This window comes from Zingiber officinale, chromosome 9A (genome assembly GCF_018446385.1).
Source record: "Zingiber officinale cultivar Zhangliang chromosome 9A, Zo_v1.1, whole genome shotgun sequence".
NCBI classification, from domain to species: Eukaryota; Viridiplantae; Streptophyta; class Magnoliopsida; order Zingiberales; family Zingiberaceae; genus Zingiber; species Zingiber officinale.
The window spans coordinates 102,509,166-102,526,070 of record NC_056002.1 but is presented as its reverse complement, the minus strand read 5'-3'; the positions used below and the strand labels follow the sequence as shown (position 1 = coordinate 102,526,070).

General features: G+C 40.9%; 2 long non-coding RNA genes across 3 annotated transcripts; both read left to right on the top strand.

Annotated features, from left to right (window-relative positions):
* The first annotated feature begins 8,733 nt into the window (after positions 1-8,733).
* On the top strand, positions 8,734-9,217 carry LOC122021341. The gene is made up of 3 exons (XR_006122509.1): positions 8,734-8,878; positions 8,973-9,045; positions 9,199-9,217. It is a non-coding gene; the product is annotated as an uncharacterized LOC122021341 (long non-coding RNA).
* Positions 9,218-16,209: 6,992 nt separating this feature from the next.
* Positions 16,210-16,661, top strand: LOC122021342. 2 transcript variants are annotated; one of them, XR_006122511.1, is made up of 3 exons: positions 16,210-16,301; positions 16,399-16,468; positions 16,622-16,661. It is a non-coding gene; the product is annotated as an uncharacterized LOC122021342 (long non-coding RNA). The 2 variants fall into 2 exon arrangements; XR_006122510.1 differs by having other exon boundaries at positions 16,396-16,468; positions 16,622-16,640.
* The last annotated feature ends 244 nt before the right edge of the window (positions 16,662-16,905 follow it).

Below are 16,905 nucleotides of genomic sequence, written 5' to 3'. Positions count from 1 at the left end.
ATTTATAACTCATCTTCTAGCTCAAATAAGAGAAAAGAACCTTCGGAAATGAACCAAGCATATCTTTGGCATCTAAGGCTTGGTCATATTAACTTAAGTAGGATTCAGAGGCTTATAGCCGATGGACTTTTGGGTTCATTAGAGTTGGAAAATTTTCCAACTTGTGAATCTTACTTAGAAGGTAAAATGACCAAGAGGCCTTTTAAGGCCAAGGGGTATAGAGCCAAAGAAGTGTTAGAATTGGTTCATTCTTATTTGTGTGGTCCTATGTCTGTCCAGGCAAGAGGTGGTTTTGAATATTTTGTCTCTTTTATAGACAATTATTCAAGATACGGATACATTTACCTAATGCGCCGCAAGTCCGAGTGCTTTGATAAATTCAAAGAGTACAAGGCTGATGTGGAGAAACGACTAGGTAAAAGTATCAAGACACTACGGTCTGATCGTGGTGGCGAATACCTCTTAGGAGAGTTTAGGAATTACTTATCAGAGGCTGGGATTCAATCCCAACTATCCGCACCTGGTACACCCCAACAGAATGGTGTGACAGAACGAAGGAATAGGACTCTTATGGAAATGGTTAGATCAATGATGAGTTATTCAGAATTACCAAATTCGTTTTGGGGATACGCTCTTGAAACGACAGTGTACATTCTGAACTTAGTACCTTCTAAATCAGTTTCTTCTACTCCCACAGAATTGTAGAATGGGCGAAAGCCCAGTCTAAGACATATTCGGATTTGGGGTAGTCCAACACATGTGCTGAAACCAGATGCTGATAAGTTAGAATCTCGTACAGAAGTTCGTGTGTTTGTGGGGTATCCTAGAGGAACAAAAGGTGATTTATTTTATAGTCCTAAAGACCAGAAGGTCATTGTTAGCACCAATGCCCAATTTTTAGAAGAAGACTATATAATGGATCACAAGCCCAGTAGCAAAGTTGTTTTAGAAGAACATAGAGAGGACACGTCTACCTTAGTACCAACAGTACAAGATGAAGTACCACAAGAGACTGCAACACGTGTCACACATGATACACAATCACAGACAGTGCCTCGTCGTAGTGGGAGGGTTGTAAGGCAGCCTGATAGATTCATGTTTTTGGGAGAGTCTTCGGACTTGATCCCGGGTAAACATGAACCTAATCCCCGAACATATGACGAAGCACTCCAAGATATAGATGCAGCATCTTGGCAAAAAGCAATGAATTCTGAAATAGAGTCTATGTACTCTAATAAGGTCTGGGAGCTTGTAGAACCACCTGATGGTGTAAAAGCCATTGGATGCAAGTGGATCTACAAAAGAAAAAGAGGGACAGACGGAAAGGTAGAAACCTTCAAAGCTTGGCTTGTTGTGAAAGGGTACACTTAGAAAGAGGGAATCGATTATGAGGAGACCTTTTCACCGGTAGTCATGCTTAAGTCTATCCGGATACTCTTATCCATTGCTTCTCATATGGATTATGAGATTTGGCAAATGGATGTCAAGACAGCTTTCCTTAATGGAAGTCTTGAAGAGAACATCCATATGAAGCAACCAGAAGGGTTTATTGAAAAAGGCAAAGAACATCTAGTGTGCAAGCTCAATCGGTCCATTTATGGACTGAAGTAAGCTTCAAGATCTTGGAACATCCGATTTAATGAAGTAATCCAGTCATATGGATTTATTCAGTGTCTGGATGAGTCTTGTGTATACAAGAAGTGTAACGGAAACGTGATGGTATTTCTTGTACTATACGTAGATGATATTTTGTTAATTGGCAACAATGTCAAGGTATTATCGGACGTAAGGGTATGGTTGTCCAAACAATTTGATATGAAGGACTTAGGAAATTGTGCACACATTCTTGGGATCAAAGTTATAAGGGATCGCAAGAAAAGAATGTTGTGTCTGTCCCAAGCTTTATATATTGATACAATCCTTGCTCGTTTTAGCATGCAGGATTCCAAGAAAGGTTTCTTACCTTTTAGGCATGGAGTAGCTCTATCTAAAGAGATGTCTCCGAAGACATCAAAGGAGATAAAGGACATGAAAGCAGTTCCTTATGCTTCGGCTGTAGGAAGCCTAATGTATGCAATGCTATGTATGAGACCTGATATCTGTTTTGTTGTGGGCATGGTTAGCAGATATCAGAGTAACCCTGGACAAGGACATTGGACTGCAGTAAAGCATATATTAAAGTACTTGAGAAGGACTAGAGATTATATGCTAGTTTACCAAGCAGATGATTTGCTCCCTGTGGGTTACATGGATTCAGATTTCCAATCAGATAGGGACAACAGTAAGTCTACATCAGGCTATGTGTTTACTTTAGGAGGTGGAGCCATTGCATGGAGGAGTGTTAAGTAGAAATGCGTTTCGGACTCAACCATGGAAGCTGAGTATGTAGCAGCCTCTAAGGCAGCTAAAGAAGCAGTATGACTCAGGAACTTTCTAATGGACTTAGATGTGATTCCTGGTTTGCCCAAAATCATCACAATTTATTGTGATAATAGCGATGCAGTTGCGAACTCGAAGGAACCACGAGCTCATAAGGCAAGTAAACATATAGAGCGTAAGTACCACCTGATACGAGATATCATGAAGCGAGGAGAAGTTGTCATCGCCAAGATTGCATCAGCAGATAACCGGGCAGATCCTTTCACTAAGGCCCTTCCGGCAAAAGCTTTCGATCGGCATGTGGAGGGAATGGGAATCAGATGTATGGCAGAAGATATGGCAGCTTAGTCATTAGTATAAGTGGGAGATTGTTGGAGTGTATACTGAAAGCCTAAGCTTCTGTAAACATTTATTTTGAATAAAGAATCACATTTGGTCAAATTATCTACATTTGTTTGTAGTTGTTCAATTAATTTATATTGTAGATAACATAGTATGTGGTGTCACATACAGAAGATGATGTTATCAGTACCTTATAAATTATAAACAACAGCTCACGACCAAAATGGAAAGGAACAAACCATTGGAAGGTCGTAGTGTAATTAGGAATTAGTTTATCTTAACTATATAATTACACTAGTACACTTAGAGTGTATTGAGTAGGACCATTAGAGGTCGTTTCTTTTATACTGACTTTATAAAGGAACAAAGACCTCAGTTATTATGGAAGTGTGTGCTCTTAATCCTAATATAATAACAAGCACATATATTTGATATTTATTTCTTTAATTTATCAATGGGTGAGATTTAGTTCGATAAATCAATAAGCCCGATAAATTAGAAAATTATATCACTTATAGTGTGTGTTGTTGATTATAAAAGGAAACTGTGTCCTAGTGATCTAGGTTGATAATGTCCCCAAGATGAGCTCATAAGGATTGTCATGTTAAACCCTGCAGGTGGACTTAGTCCGACATGATGATAAGGTTGAGTGGTACTATTCTTGGACTAAGATATTAATTAAATGAGTTGTTAGTAACTCACTTAATTAGTGGACATTTGACATCTTAAACACAGGGAGACTAACACACTCATAATATGAAGGAGCCCAAAAATGTAATTTGGGATTGGTGCGGTAGTTCAATAATAGTTCTCTAGTGGAATGAATTATTATTGATAAAATTAAGTTGTGTGTTCGGGGCGAACACGGGATGCTTAATTTTATCGGAAGGCCAAAACCAATTCCTCCTCTCGGTCCCTATCGTAGCCTCTTATTTATAGAGTACTATACCCACCTTCATACCCATGATATAGGGGCCGGCCAAGCTAGCTTGTGGATCAAGCTAGGGCCAGCCAAGCCTTAGTTCATGGGTGGCCGGCCCTAGCTTGAACCCAAGCTTAGGTGGCCGGCCCCCATTAAATTAAAAAGAATTTTAATTTTAAAATTTTCTTATGTGAAAGATATAATTTATTAGAGAGATTTAAAATTAAAATATCTCTTTTAAAAGGATCTACAAAAGACTAAAGAAAGATATTAGATCTCTTTCCTTATTTGTAGATTGGAAAGATATTTTATTTTTCTTCTTTATAAATTATTCACATGTTGAAAAATTAAAATTATAGAAATTTCTTTTTATCAACCATGAAGGGATTTTAAAGGGAAATTTTATTTTTTAAAATTTTCGAAGACAAATAAGGACTTTTTAATTGTTGATTGAAAATTGACTTGTTTGCTCTCCATGAGGTGGCCGGCCATGATATGATAAATTGGGAAATTTTATTTTATTTTTCTTAATTAATTCATGTCAAGGAAAGTTAAGGAAATTTTATTGTAATTAAAATTCCTTATTTGCCAAAGCTAAGGATTATAAAAGAGGGGGTTGGGGTGCCTTCAAGACACACAACATTTATTATTCTTCTCCCTCTTTTCTTCCTTGGTGTGGCCGGCCCTTCCCTTTCTCTTCTCTCCATCATTGTGGCTGAAGCTCACATCCCTCTTGGAGATCAAGTGGTGGCCGGATTCTAGCTTGGAGAAGAAGGAGAGAAAGTTTGCATCCCTTGGAGCATTGGTGGTGTTTTCTCTTCATCCTTGGAGGAGCTCTTGTTTGTGGCCGAACCTTGCAAGGAGGAGAAGAAGGTGCTTTGGTGGTTTCTCATCTCGGAAGATCGTTGCCCACACAACGTCCGAGGTTAGAAGAGGAATACGGTAGAAGACCTAGAGGTTTTTACTTGCAAAAGAAAAGGTATACTAGTATTTAATTTCTGCATCATACTAGTTTTATCTTCATGTAAAAATATCAAATACAAGAGGCATGCGATCCTAGTATTTCGAATTTGTTTTCGATGTTGTGTTCTTTGTTTTTCTTTTCCTTGTGATTTGATTGTTCTTTTCAGTTGACCTAAAGTTATTTAAGGAAATTAAATATTAGCTTTCCTTAAAAGGCTTTGTCTAGGCGGTGGTGGTTGTTCCCATATCCAAGAAGGTCATGTGCCTCGTCATGCAGTCCTGGAAGTCAATTTTGAAAATTAATATTTAATGGAATTAATAACCTAGGAGATTTGGATCGAACGTGTTAAGTTCCGTAGGAGATCCAAGTCTAAACCTAAAAGAATAAATAGATTAAACTTTGGATCAAACGTGTTAAGTTCCGCAGGCGATCCAAGTTTAATTTAAAAGAACACATGGTAGCTAGGAAAAGGTTCAAACCTTTGTACAAAATTTTGTACAGTGGAACCATTAGGTTTTCCAAGTAGCAACCAACAATACTAGGTATAAGGTTAGGTTTTTATCTACAGAATGCTTAATCAAACACTTAGACAACCCTAACATAAGCCTAAAAGGGTTTAGAAAAGACAACATCTATGCAATTAACTTAACCACTTCTTCAATTAAGTGTTTGGTTATGGCATAGAAGAATGTCACACACAAATTTTAGAAATATAAGCAGACTAAATGGATTAGTTAGAGGTCTACCAAAATTACCTAACTTAGATTCAACCATATGTAATGCCTGTCAACAAGGTAAATAGACAAAATCTACCCACAAACCAACTCAATATTAGAACTGTTACACTTAAACCTATTTGACTCCCATGGAGTCAAATCAATAAATGGAAGTCTATACTGTCTAGTAATAATATATGACTATTCTAGGTTCACTTGGGTAAAATTCTTAAAAAATAAAGATAAAACCTTTGAAATATTTACAAATTTCTATAAACAAATTGAAAATGAAAAAGATATCAAGATTAAAAGAATTAGAAGCGATAATGGGGGAGAATTTAAAAACCATAATTTTAGTAAACTTTGTCTCGAAAACGGATATCATCACGAATTTTTGTGTCCGAAAACCCCCCAACAAAATGGAATTGTAGAAAGAAAAAATAGAACTCTACTTGAAGCTTCCAGAACTATGCTAAATGAATATAATCTACCTAAATATTTTTGGGTAGAAGCTGTCAGCACAGCCTGCTATGTGCAAAATAGAACAACACTAAATAAAATACATAATAAAACCCCTTTTGAAATTTACTATAACAAACAACCCAATATTAAATATTTTATAGTATTTGGGTGCCCAGCCTTCATCCTAAACACAAGAGAACATTTAGGAAAATTCACTTCAAAAATAGAAAATGGAATTTTTATAGGTTACTCCCTAAATAGTAGGGGCTACAGAGTTTATAATAAGGTTACCCTAAGGATTGAAGAGACTACCAATGTGAAATTTGAAGAATCCAATGAAAACCTAGAACAAACTCAACTACAACCAATTGAATTTATTCAAGAAAACAATTCTGAAGGAACCAACCAACCCCTAAATCATGAAAAAGAAGATCAACCTCAAGAGAATCAACATCCTAACTATAAGAGTCAACCCTAATCATCCAACTGATCAAATAATTGGTGACCCAGATTTAAGGGTTCAAACTAGGTCATCCTTTAGAAATCTAAGCCAAATATCATTAATCTCAAAAATTGAACCCAAAACAATAGCTAAATCCCTACTTGACCCCGACTGGGTCATAGCTATACAAGAAGAACTAGCTCAATTTGAGCATAATGAAGTTTGGGACTTAGTACCACCACCCAAAAACAAGAAAGTAATAGAAACAAAATGGGTATTTAGAAACAAACTAAGTGAAACTGGGGAAATTACTAGAAATAAAGTTAGACTAGTTGCTAAAGGGTTTAGTCAAGTAGAAGGACTTGACTATGATGAGACTTATGCCCCAGTAGCCAAATTAGAGTCCATTAGAATGTTACTTAGCTATGCAGCCCACAAAGGGTTCAGATTATATCAGATGGACGTTAAATATGCGTTCCTAAATGGACTAATAAAAGAAAAAGTCTACGTAGAACAACCACCTGGGTTTGAAAATCTAGAACATCCTGACTATGTCTACAAATTAAAAAAAAGGGCCTTATATGGACTTACACAGACACCTAGGGCATGGTATGAAAGACTAACTTCTTACCTAATCTCTAAAGGGTTCAACCAAGGTCAAATTGACCCTACCTTATTTGTCAAGTTAATAAAAGAAGATATTTTTATAGCCCAAATCTACATAGATGATATAATCTTTGGTTCAACAAATTCAGAATTCTTAGATGAATTTACAAGCCTAATGGAACACGAGTTTGAAATGATTCTAGTAGGTAAATTAACCTATTTTTTAGGAATACAAATCAAACAAATAAATGGAGGAAATTACATTTTTCAACAAAAATACACTAAGGAATTGTAGGGACCTTTGTGCCCGCTAGAGGGGGGTGAATAGCGTCTCGTCGCGCTTGCGTTGGTTTGCTTCGTCTTGACAATGATATGCAGCGGAAATAGATACAAGACTCACACAATGCTAACAACTAGGATTTACTTGGTATCCACCTCAAGATGAGGTGACTAATCCAAGGATCCACACGACACGCCTATCTCCACTGTGAAAAACCTCCTTCTCGGTCGCAGCCGGAGGTGGGTAAGCCTCGTACAAACTCATACACAACACAAACACAAATACAAGAAGAAAACACAAAGATACAAGCAAATACACCTTTCTTCTTGCTATTTGGTGTTGCCTCTTGAACCTTGGAGATGCTCCCCAAGTGCCTTCAAGAACTGGCGTGAGTGCTGGAGAAATCGCTGTGAAGATTGCACAAGCTCGCAGGAAAGAAATCGCAAAGATCTGCTGAGAAAAAGCTCCGCCTGGGCTTTATACAGTAGCTCCAATCGATCGAAATCATCCCCAATCGATTGCCACATCATATCCACACAATCCCAGTCGTCCATCGCCTGCAACCTACGCAACGGTCGAATTCCCAATCGATCAGCCGATCGATTGGGACCATCTAAATTGATCGATAGATCGATTCAGACCCATTCTGTGCTCTCTAGAACTGGCTGGATCGATCGGTCGATCGATCCAGCTATTCTCACGACTCCTTGCGCGAGAGCTTCAGGTCCCAATCGATCGCCTGATCGATTTGGATGCCTTCTGTGCTCGCGAGTGATGCTCCCAATCGATCGACCTATCGATTGGAGCCTTATTCAATCGATCGCCCGATCGATTGAACAACTTGGACTTGACTTAAACTCAATTCCAAACTCTCCAACCCAACTCTCGGTCAACCGTGACCTGTTGGGTCTTCATGCCTAGCATTTGGCCACACCCGACCAACCTCGAACTAGCCTTCTAGCCTCCTCCATCAGCCTTGCGTCTCTCGGATATCTTCCATCCTTCACGCCTTGCCTTCAGGAGCTTCCTTCAGCCTCATCCTAGTTGTCGGTGTAAAATACCGGAAAAATGACGAATATTAATAAGGGAATTTTTCGAAATTTTTGGACATTTTTCAAGAATTTTTCGGAGCTCGTACGGACGAGTTAACGGGGATAAAAACGGGGTCCGGAAAAGCCTGTTTAGGCTACCCAGTTTTAATAAGGAAAAGTTTTATTTTTCTTTTTCTTTTCCCTTTTCTTTTTTTTTTTTTCTCTCCTCCGCCCGAGCCCTCATCCACTCCACTCTTCTTCTCTCGCGCCCGACGCCGGCCCTAACCGCCGGCCGGCGGTTTCTTCCTCCCGAGCCGCACACCCGAAGACCTTTTCTTCATCTTCTTCTCCACCCGAGCCGAAGCTTTCCCCTGCCCTAAAATCGCCGAAAGCTTGCTCTATGCCCACTGGTGCCGACGCCGAGCACTGCCGCTCTTCCTCAGCCCTAGCCGCCGCACGGGACATTGCCGGCCACCAGGACCGACCCAGGCCGCTGTCGCCGTGGGGATCCCAGCGCCGCCGACGCCCTTCTCCCATTTCTCTCTGCCCTAGTTTTGCACAGTGTCACCGCTACCACAACAGGCAACCGGCAACCGGCTGTCCTCCCTCTGCCGACGCCGACTCCTCCACTGTGCAGTGCCTAGCCGACTCCTTCCTTTGTCCTAGGTTCCCTCTTGTTGCTGGATCCGAACCCTAACTCCTCTGGGTTGGGTTGTGGTCAGCCTACCCGACTGGTAATTTTTCCTACTGCGCCACCAGCTGCTTCTCCGGATCTTATGTTGGATTTGTTGGCTGATAACAGTGGTATTTGTCACTGATTTCTCACAGCAGCTTCTCCGGATCTTGGCAGTAAGTTCTATAGGATTTGAGCAGTGTTGAGGCATCAGGGAATATGGGTAAGGTTGGTGTTAAGTTAATTACTGTTGAGGTGAGTATGGGAAGATGAACTAGATGATTTCGATGGTTTGAGCTATTGGTATTACTTTTGTTATGTAAGCATAGGGTTAATTATATTAAATCCTGTGTAGACCTTATATGGTGATTTCCTTTGCAGACATTGTTGGAGAAAGCCCTAATCGCTGTGATCTTCCTTTTGTATGATCCAGAGGTAAGGCTTAATGAATACAATTAAATATGTTGGTTGATTTTTGGTGTAATTAGGGTTAATAAAACTAACCTTAGATGGTCGATGGATTAGAAATTTATTTAGCTATTTGTTTATACTTAGCTAAATTATACTATTTATCACAGGACCTTGACGCGAGACAAGTTTCTTAACGTCCGGATTTGGACTGATTGGATCTTTCCTATTGGAGGCGAGTACCTCTTGACTTATCTTTTATGATATTGTCATTGGATATGTATAGTATTTTATAACTACATGCAATGAACATGTTTGCCTTTGGTATGTCACTGTTTGATATCCATAGCATGTTAGGTTTGTCACCTGTGATTATATCTCGTGATTTGTTGCCATGATTATCTTGTTACCATGAGTATCTTAGTTTCTAGAGTGACATACCATGCTTACTGAGGTTAGGACTAGGATTTGGATTGTTGTTTCTGGCCTGGGTATCTAGATTATCTGATACTTAGGTTTTTGTGCCATATCAGATTTGTGTACCTCTATTTGTATATCATATATGATTCGGGTGTTTAGACCCTGATTCTTTGATCTGTGTATATTGTTGGTACATATGCTATGGAAGAGGGATATGATTTGGGTCTAGGTTGTTATACCTTAGAGGACTTGTATACCCTAGATCCGTGGATTTGACTTACTGATACTGTGGTACCCATATTGTGTATATATGGATTTTTCTATGCTGATCAGGATATTCCATACTTATTATGTTCAGGACATAGGGTTATTGATATTCTATCTGACCTGTGTACTCTAGATCTTGGTATGTGACCATCGCTTTTACAGTACCCATTTTGTATGTATGGATATGGTTATGTTGATCGCTTTTGCCATGCTTAGTGTCATGCATCATGATTGCATGTCGATAGTCGACTCCATTGTTGTTGAGCACATCGCCATTACATGGATGCGCACACCACCACTCATGGGTTAGTGGTCGATTCGTGCAGAGTGTGTTGGCTTTGTTTGCCTCGTTGGTCCGCTCATGGGTAGTGTGACACAACGTGTTAGCCGGCAGGCTCCCCGTCATCGTGTACCTGGAGTTGAGAGCATTGAGCTCCCCATTTATGATTTGGGGTCACAGGACGGAGTACTACAACATCCCATCCACTCGGTCACTCATCGAGAGCAGTGACGACAGAGTGGTTGTCACAGCCCTACCCACCCGGTCTCGCCATTTGTGTGTGAGATGACCGACTGGCGTCAGGACGCATCATTGACATCATATGCATTGATGCATTTATTTCTTGTGATTGTGTGTTGCATTTATTTGTGCATTTGGTTGGATGCATATGTTTGACATGCATACAGTGATTTGGACACTTTCGGTTTGACGACCCTTTTGTTTGGATAGGAGTTCTGGTGAGTACTGCTTCCTTAGTTACCTTCGGTTTTGCATCTTTCCTAGATATATGATTAGGAAGTCGTATTCCATGTTTATTGTCATAGATATATCTTACTAGGCATGTCTATTGGTATTCACGAGTTGTTGAACTCACCCCGTGGACTCTATATTTTTCGTACCGTGTTATTTATGGTGTCGCTTGGAGCATCCTGTCTCCTGGTCCCCACGTCACATCGGAGGACTCGATTTCACGTATGTTTTGCTTGTTTTATGTATCGGTTTGTTTAGCTCTGTACTCGTTTTATTTTGGAGAGTTGATGTTGTTATGTGGTGTTTTGTATTTGTTATTGGTTGTGTAAGCCTAGCCGGCTAGCAGCTTTGTTGTTTTGGTTTGTACGAGTTTTCTTTATTTTCGCTGTGTTTTATTACAGTCGTGTGGGTTGTTTGTTATATATAACTGCGTGGTTGTATATATATTCCAGATTGTTGTCCGCCGTACAGGGGAGATGCTGCCGAAATTTCTTCGGACAGATACTCCTCCAGGGTGTGACAATTTAGTGGTATCAGAGCAGGTATACGATACTTGCTATGTGTGCTGGATTTTCGAGATTTGTCTGATATCAATTTATTTGGTATCAGAGATCGACTTACGTGCCTTATTTTTCCGATGTTTCGGATTTTGTGTTTTGGTCTTCTCGATGTGACTTTTTGGATTTTGGGACCTGGCAGCAGCAGGACATCTCCAAGCTATAGGAGGTATGTTGGTATACTGTTATCCTTCTATTTAGTTAGAGTATGCATTGTTGACTGTGAGAGTTATGACACTTTGTATCTGGTATCTGTCTGATGTTGTAGCCATATTACATGTGAGGGATTACAATTTCTGGTGATTTATTATATCATACACCAGTAGTATTTAGCTTCTGTTATTACTAGTTGTTTAGCAGATTGAGGCACATACCAGCCTTTGCTAGTATTAGCTGGGTAGTGGATAATATCTATATCTTCATGTTGATCTAGCCAGTAGTATATCATTTTATCTTAATTAATTACATCAGTAGATAACTGGTTTACTCTTGTTAGATGGGTCAGTGAAAGACTGACTTACGCTTGTCGACTTGGGTAGTCGTAGATTGATATACCTTAGTAGCTTATGGAGGATTAAGGTATTCTTGATTAGTTAATAGATGACCGATTTAGCTTTATTGGTCCGATCTGAATCTTTGGGTAGTTTGTGCTTAGTTTGGTATCTAAAGTACATTTGAGTACATGTTTTGTACTGATGTGGAAAAGACAGAGTTGATCGTATATCATTGTCGATTTTGGTCAGTCTATGGAGGATCGATGTATCATATTCTATGGATACTTTAATTTTAGACTGTATGTACCTGATTGGATAACTTAGAAGGTGGTATATGATTTGTGTGATAGATTGGATTAAATATGTTGATTATGCATATATATGAAGTGTACATATGGTTGTTATGAGTTGAAGGAGTTATATGATGGATAGTTCATTTGTGGATAGTGTGGGTATTCCCATCTAGATATGGTTATTGTAGGTTCCTTGTGGATTATAGCTATTTAGTTAGCTGTACGTGTCTGATTGACATATTGGAGGTATCTTGTTGATTATGTGCGATTTGTAAATGCACCTGGGTTATAGTATGCCTTATTGGAAGTATATATTGATTATACTCTTGGCATATGTGTATATTTGTCATGTGAGTGTTGTTTGGGGGTATTGTTGATTTTACCTACGATGATATATGCACACGGGTTCGGTATGTATTGTTGGAGATATCACGGTGATTTACACCTATATTGTGAGTATGTTGGGTGTGGACTAATTAGAGGATTATGTTGATCATACCTATGTTGTGTGTGCACGTGTGTCAGATGTATGGTTGGTAGCATCATGATAATTCTACCTATGTTAAATGTAGAATATTAAATGTCTACATTATGATATTGGTCGTTATACCCTGTCAACTAATTCTCCCATTAGTGGGTGACCGACCCACTAGGAGGATGATAGAGTTGACTATGGATTAGATTTGCTTACTGGGTGGTTATACCCTAGGCTACCCACATTGATCTATGGTAGAGAGATCTTGTGCAGTCTCTAGCTAGATAGTTAGGTGCTTGGGCACTTATGTATTGTTGTGGTAGAGCGTAGCTCCCACATGTTATGGATCGTTTGTGGTAGAGCGTAGCTCCCACATATTCTGGATTGTTTGTGGTGGAGCGTTGCTCCCACATATTATGGATTGTTTGTAGCGGAGCATTGTTCCCATATTTATTGTGGATATATATTCTGGATTATTTGTGGTGGAGCGTTGCTCCCACATATGGAGGATTTCTTGTGGTAGAGCGTTGCTCCCACATGTATGATATTTCGTGTGATAGAGCATTGCTCTCACACTGGAGGTTCTATTCTTTGATGATTATATATCGTTGGTGATTAGATCTATTTATTGTTGAGGATCTCATGGTTAGGAATGTCTGTGATACGGACATTTTGTGTCTTGGTTTTACCATTAGTGCTTGTGGTGCCCTAGATGTTATCATAGACTCGATGATATGGGTATTCCTAGGATGTTTAGATTGGTTTCCATTGTCTTTGTTGACGATGTGGTGATCTATTTCGGATCCGAGGTGAGTCACGTGCACCACCTTTGCATAGATCTAGAGATGATTCGACGAGAATATCTATATGTGATTATCAATAGTGCTGATTTGGATTGTCTTATGAGATGATGTTTGGGACACACGATCACCAGTAGGAGTGTACCGTGGTTCCACAGGAGATAGAGGTTATTACCGTTAGGAGCAGCCGAAATCAGTGCAGGAGATCCGCAGTCCTTGGGACTGACAGGATATTACAGACCTTTCGTCGAGGGTTTCTTTCGCATAGTTATGCAACTTACACGCCTGACCTAGAAAGGCGTGAAGTTCACTTGGACTGAGGATGACAAGACCAGCTCCTAGGAGCTGAAGTGGAGACTAGTGTCGGCTCCGATTTTTGGGTTTTACCTTCTGGAGAGAACGGATATGTCCTCTGCGCCGACGCATCTATTCAGGGTTTGAGCGCTGTTCTGATGCAGCACGATAGGGTAGTCTCCTACTTCTCGGCAGTTGAAGGAGCATGAGGAGAATTACCCAGTACATGATTTGTCGTGGGCCGCCATTATTTTTGCCTTGAAGATTTGGCGATATTATTTATATGGTATTATATTTGAGATTCTCACTGATCATAAAAATCTCAAATACCTGTTCACTCTGAAGGAACTTGATCTCCGACAGAGGAGATGGATGAAGTTCCTGAAGGACTACGATTGTACAATTAGCTACCACCCTGGGAAAACTAATGTGGATGCTGATGCACTCAGCAGGAAGTCTAGAGCGACTTTGGCTTGCCACCGGACTTCAGACACGGACTTGATTCAGGGTTTCTCTGAGTTAGACCTTGAGGAGCAGGGACCGACAGAGCAGGGTACTCTGGTTATCATGGTTGCTCAGTCGTCAATCAGGACGAGGATCCGGAAGCCCTAGACTGTTGGTATTTGCAGTTTATTTGCAGCCAGATAGCTTCCGGGCAACAGACCGAGTTCACACGAGACGAGGAGAGTGTTATACACTTCCGAGGTAGATTATGCGTACTTTAGTCTCATCCGGTCTTATAGGGGTTACTGTCAGAGGCTCATCGCTCATAATTTGCTGTCCACCTAGGCGGTACCCGTGTGTACCAAGATTTGAGGTGTTCCTATTGGTGGAATGGTATGAATAAAGACATCATAGAATTTGTGGCGAGATGTCTGTCTGTTAGTAGGTGAAGTCCGAGCATCAGAGACCAGCTGGTTTACTTCAGTGGATTCCTATTCCCGAGTGGAAATGGGAACATATTATCATGGACTTTGTGTTGAGTTTACCGAGGACACGATGAGGCCATAACGCGATTTGGGTAATCGTAGATCGATTAACCAAATCCGTGCATTCCTTAACGATTCAGAGGACTGATTCCTTGGATCGATTGGCAGATCTGTACTGCCGAGAGATCATCAGACTACATGGTGTTCCTTTGAGTATTATATCGGATAGAGACCCCGGTACACGTCTCGATTCTGGCAGAGTCTGCAGTAGGTCTTGGTCACTCAGCTCTAGTTTTTATCCGCAGACAGATGGATAGTCAGAGCGGACCAATCAGATTCTGGAGAACTTGTTAAGGTCTGGTGTATTGGGTTTTTTGAGGCAGTTGGGAGGACCGCTTGCCATTGGTAGAATTCGTCTACAACAACAGCTTTCATTCGGCTATCCAGATGGCACCGTTTGAGGCGTTGTATGGTAGACCTTGACGAACACCCGTCCTTTGGGATTAGATTGGAGAGGTCTAGCTGTTGGGACCTCATGGAGCACAACATGAGGCAGAGTTGGTCCGTATTATCATACGGAGAATGTTAAAGGCACAGGATCGCCAGAAGTGTTATGCTGATCGGAGACGCAGACCACTAGAGTTCTCTGTTGGCGATCATGTATTTCTGCGAGTTTCATCCACGAAAAGGGTGAAGAGATTTGGTCTCAGAGGTAAGCTAGCTCCGCGGTATATTGGCCCTTTCGAGATATTTGAGAGGATCGGAGCAGTAGCTTACCGACTGGCACTATCACCGGTATTCCACGTATCCATGCTGAGAAGATACGTGCCCGACCCGACGGATGTGCTGACAGATATTCCAGTTCCAGTTCAGCCTGACATTACTTATGAGGAGGCTACTTGGGAGCTTGAAGATACGATTCGAGCTCGATATCCCCATCTTTTCACTTGAGGTATGTGAGTTTATTTACCGTTCAGCATTAATGATTATTATCTGTTATTAGTACTTGCTGACGGTAGATACTGAAATTTGGGGACCAAATTTTTATTAGTGGGGGAGAATGTAAAATACCGAAAAAATGACGAATATTAATAAGGGAATTTTTCGAAATTTTTGGATATTTTTCAAGAATTTTTCGGAGCTCGTACGGACGAGTTAACGGGGATAAAAACGGGGTCCGGAAAAGCCTGTTTAGGCTACCCAGTTTTAATAAGGAAAAGTTTTATTTTTCTTTTCCTTTTCCCTTTTCTTTTTCCTTATATTTTTTTCTCTCCTCGTTACTGTGCCGAGCCCGAGCCCTCATCCACTCCACTCTTCTTCTCTCGCGCCCGACGCCGGCGGTTTCTTCCTCCCGAGCCGCACACCCGAAGACCTTTTCTTCATCTTCTTCTCCACCCGAGCCGAAGCTTTCCCCTGCCCTAAAATCGCCGAAAGCTTGCTCTATGCCCACTGGTGCCGACGCCGAGCACTGCCGCTCTTCCTCAGCCCTAGCCGCCGCACGGGACATTGCCGGCCACCAGGACCGACCCAGGCCGCTGTCGCCGTGGGGATCCCAGCGCCGCCGACGCCCTTCTCCCATTTCTCTCTGCCCTAGTTTTGCACAGTGTCACCGCTACCACAACCGGCAACCGGCTGTCCTCCCTCTGCCGACGCCGACTCCTCCACTGTGCAGTGCCTAGCCGACTCCTCCACTGTGCAGTGCCTAGCCGACTCCTTCCTTTGTCCTAGGTTCCCTCTTGTTGCTGGATCCGAACCCTAACTCCTCTGGGTTGGGTTGTGGTCAGCCTACCCGACTGGTAATTTTTCCTACTGCGCCACCAGCTGCTTCTCCGGATCTTATGTTGGATTTGTTGGCTGATAACAGTGGTATTTGTCACTGATTTCTCACAGCAGCTTCTCCGGATCTTGGCAGTAAGTTCTATAGGATTTGAGCAGTGTTGAGGCATCAGGGAATATGGGTAAGGTTGGTGTTAAGTTAATTACTGTTGAGGTGAGTATGGGAAGATGAACTAGATGATTTAGATGGTTTGAGCTATTGGTATTACTTTTGTTATGTAAGCATAGGGTTAATTATATTAAATCCTGTGTAGACCTTATATGGTGATTTCCTTTGCAGACATTGTTGGAGAAAGCCCTAATCGCTGTGATCTTCCTTTTGTATGATCCAGAGGTAAGGCTTAATGAATACAATTAAATATGTTGGTTGATTTTTGGTGTAATTAGGGTTAATAAAACTAACCTTAGATGGTCGATGGATTAGAAATTTATTTAGCTATTTGTTTATACTTAGCTAAATTATACTATTTATCACAGGACCTTGACGCGAGACAAGTTTCTTAACGTCCGGATTTGGACTGATTGGATCTTTCCTATTGGAGGCGGGTATCTCTTGACTTATCT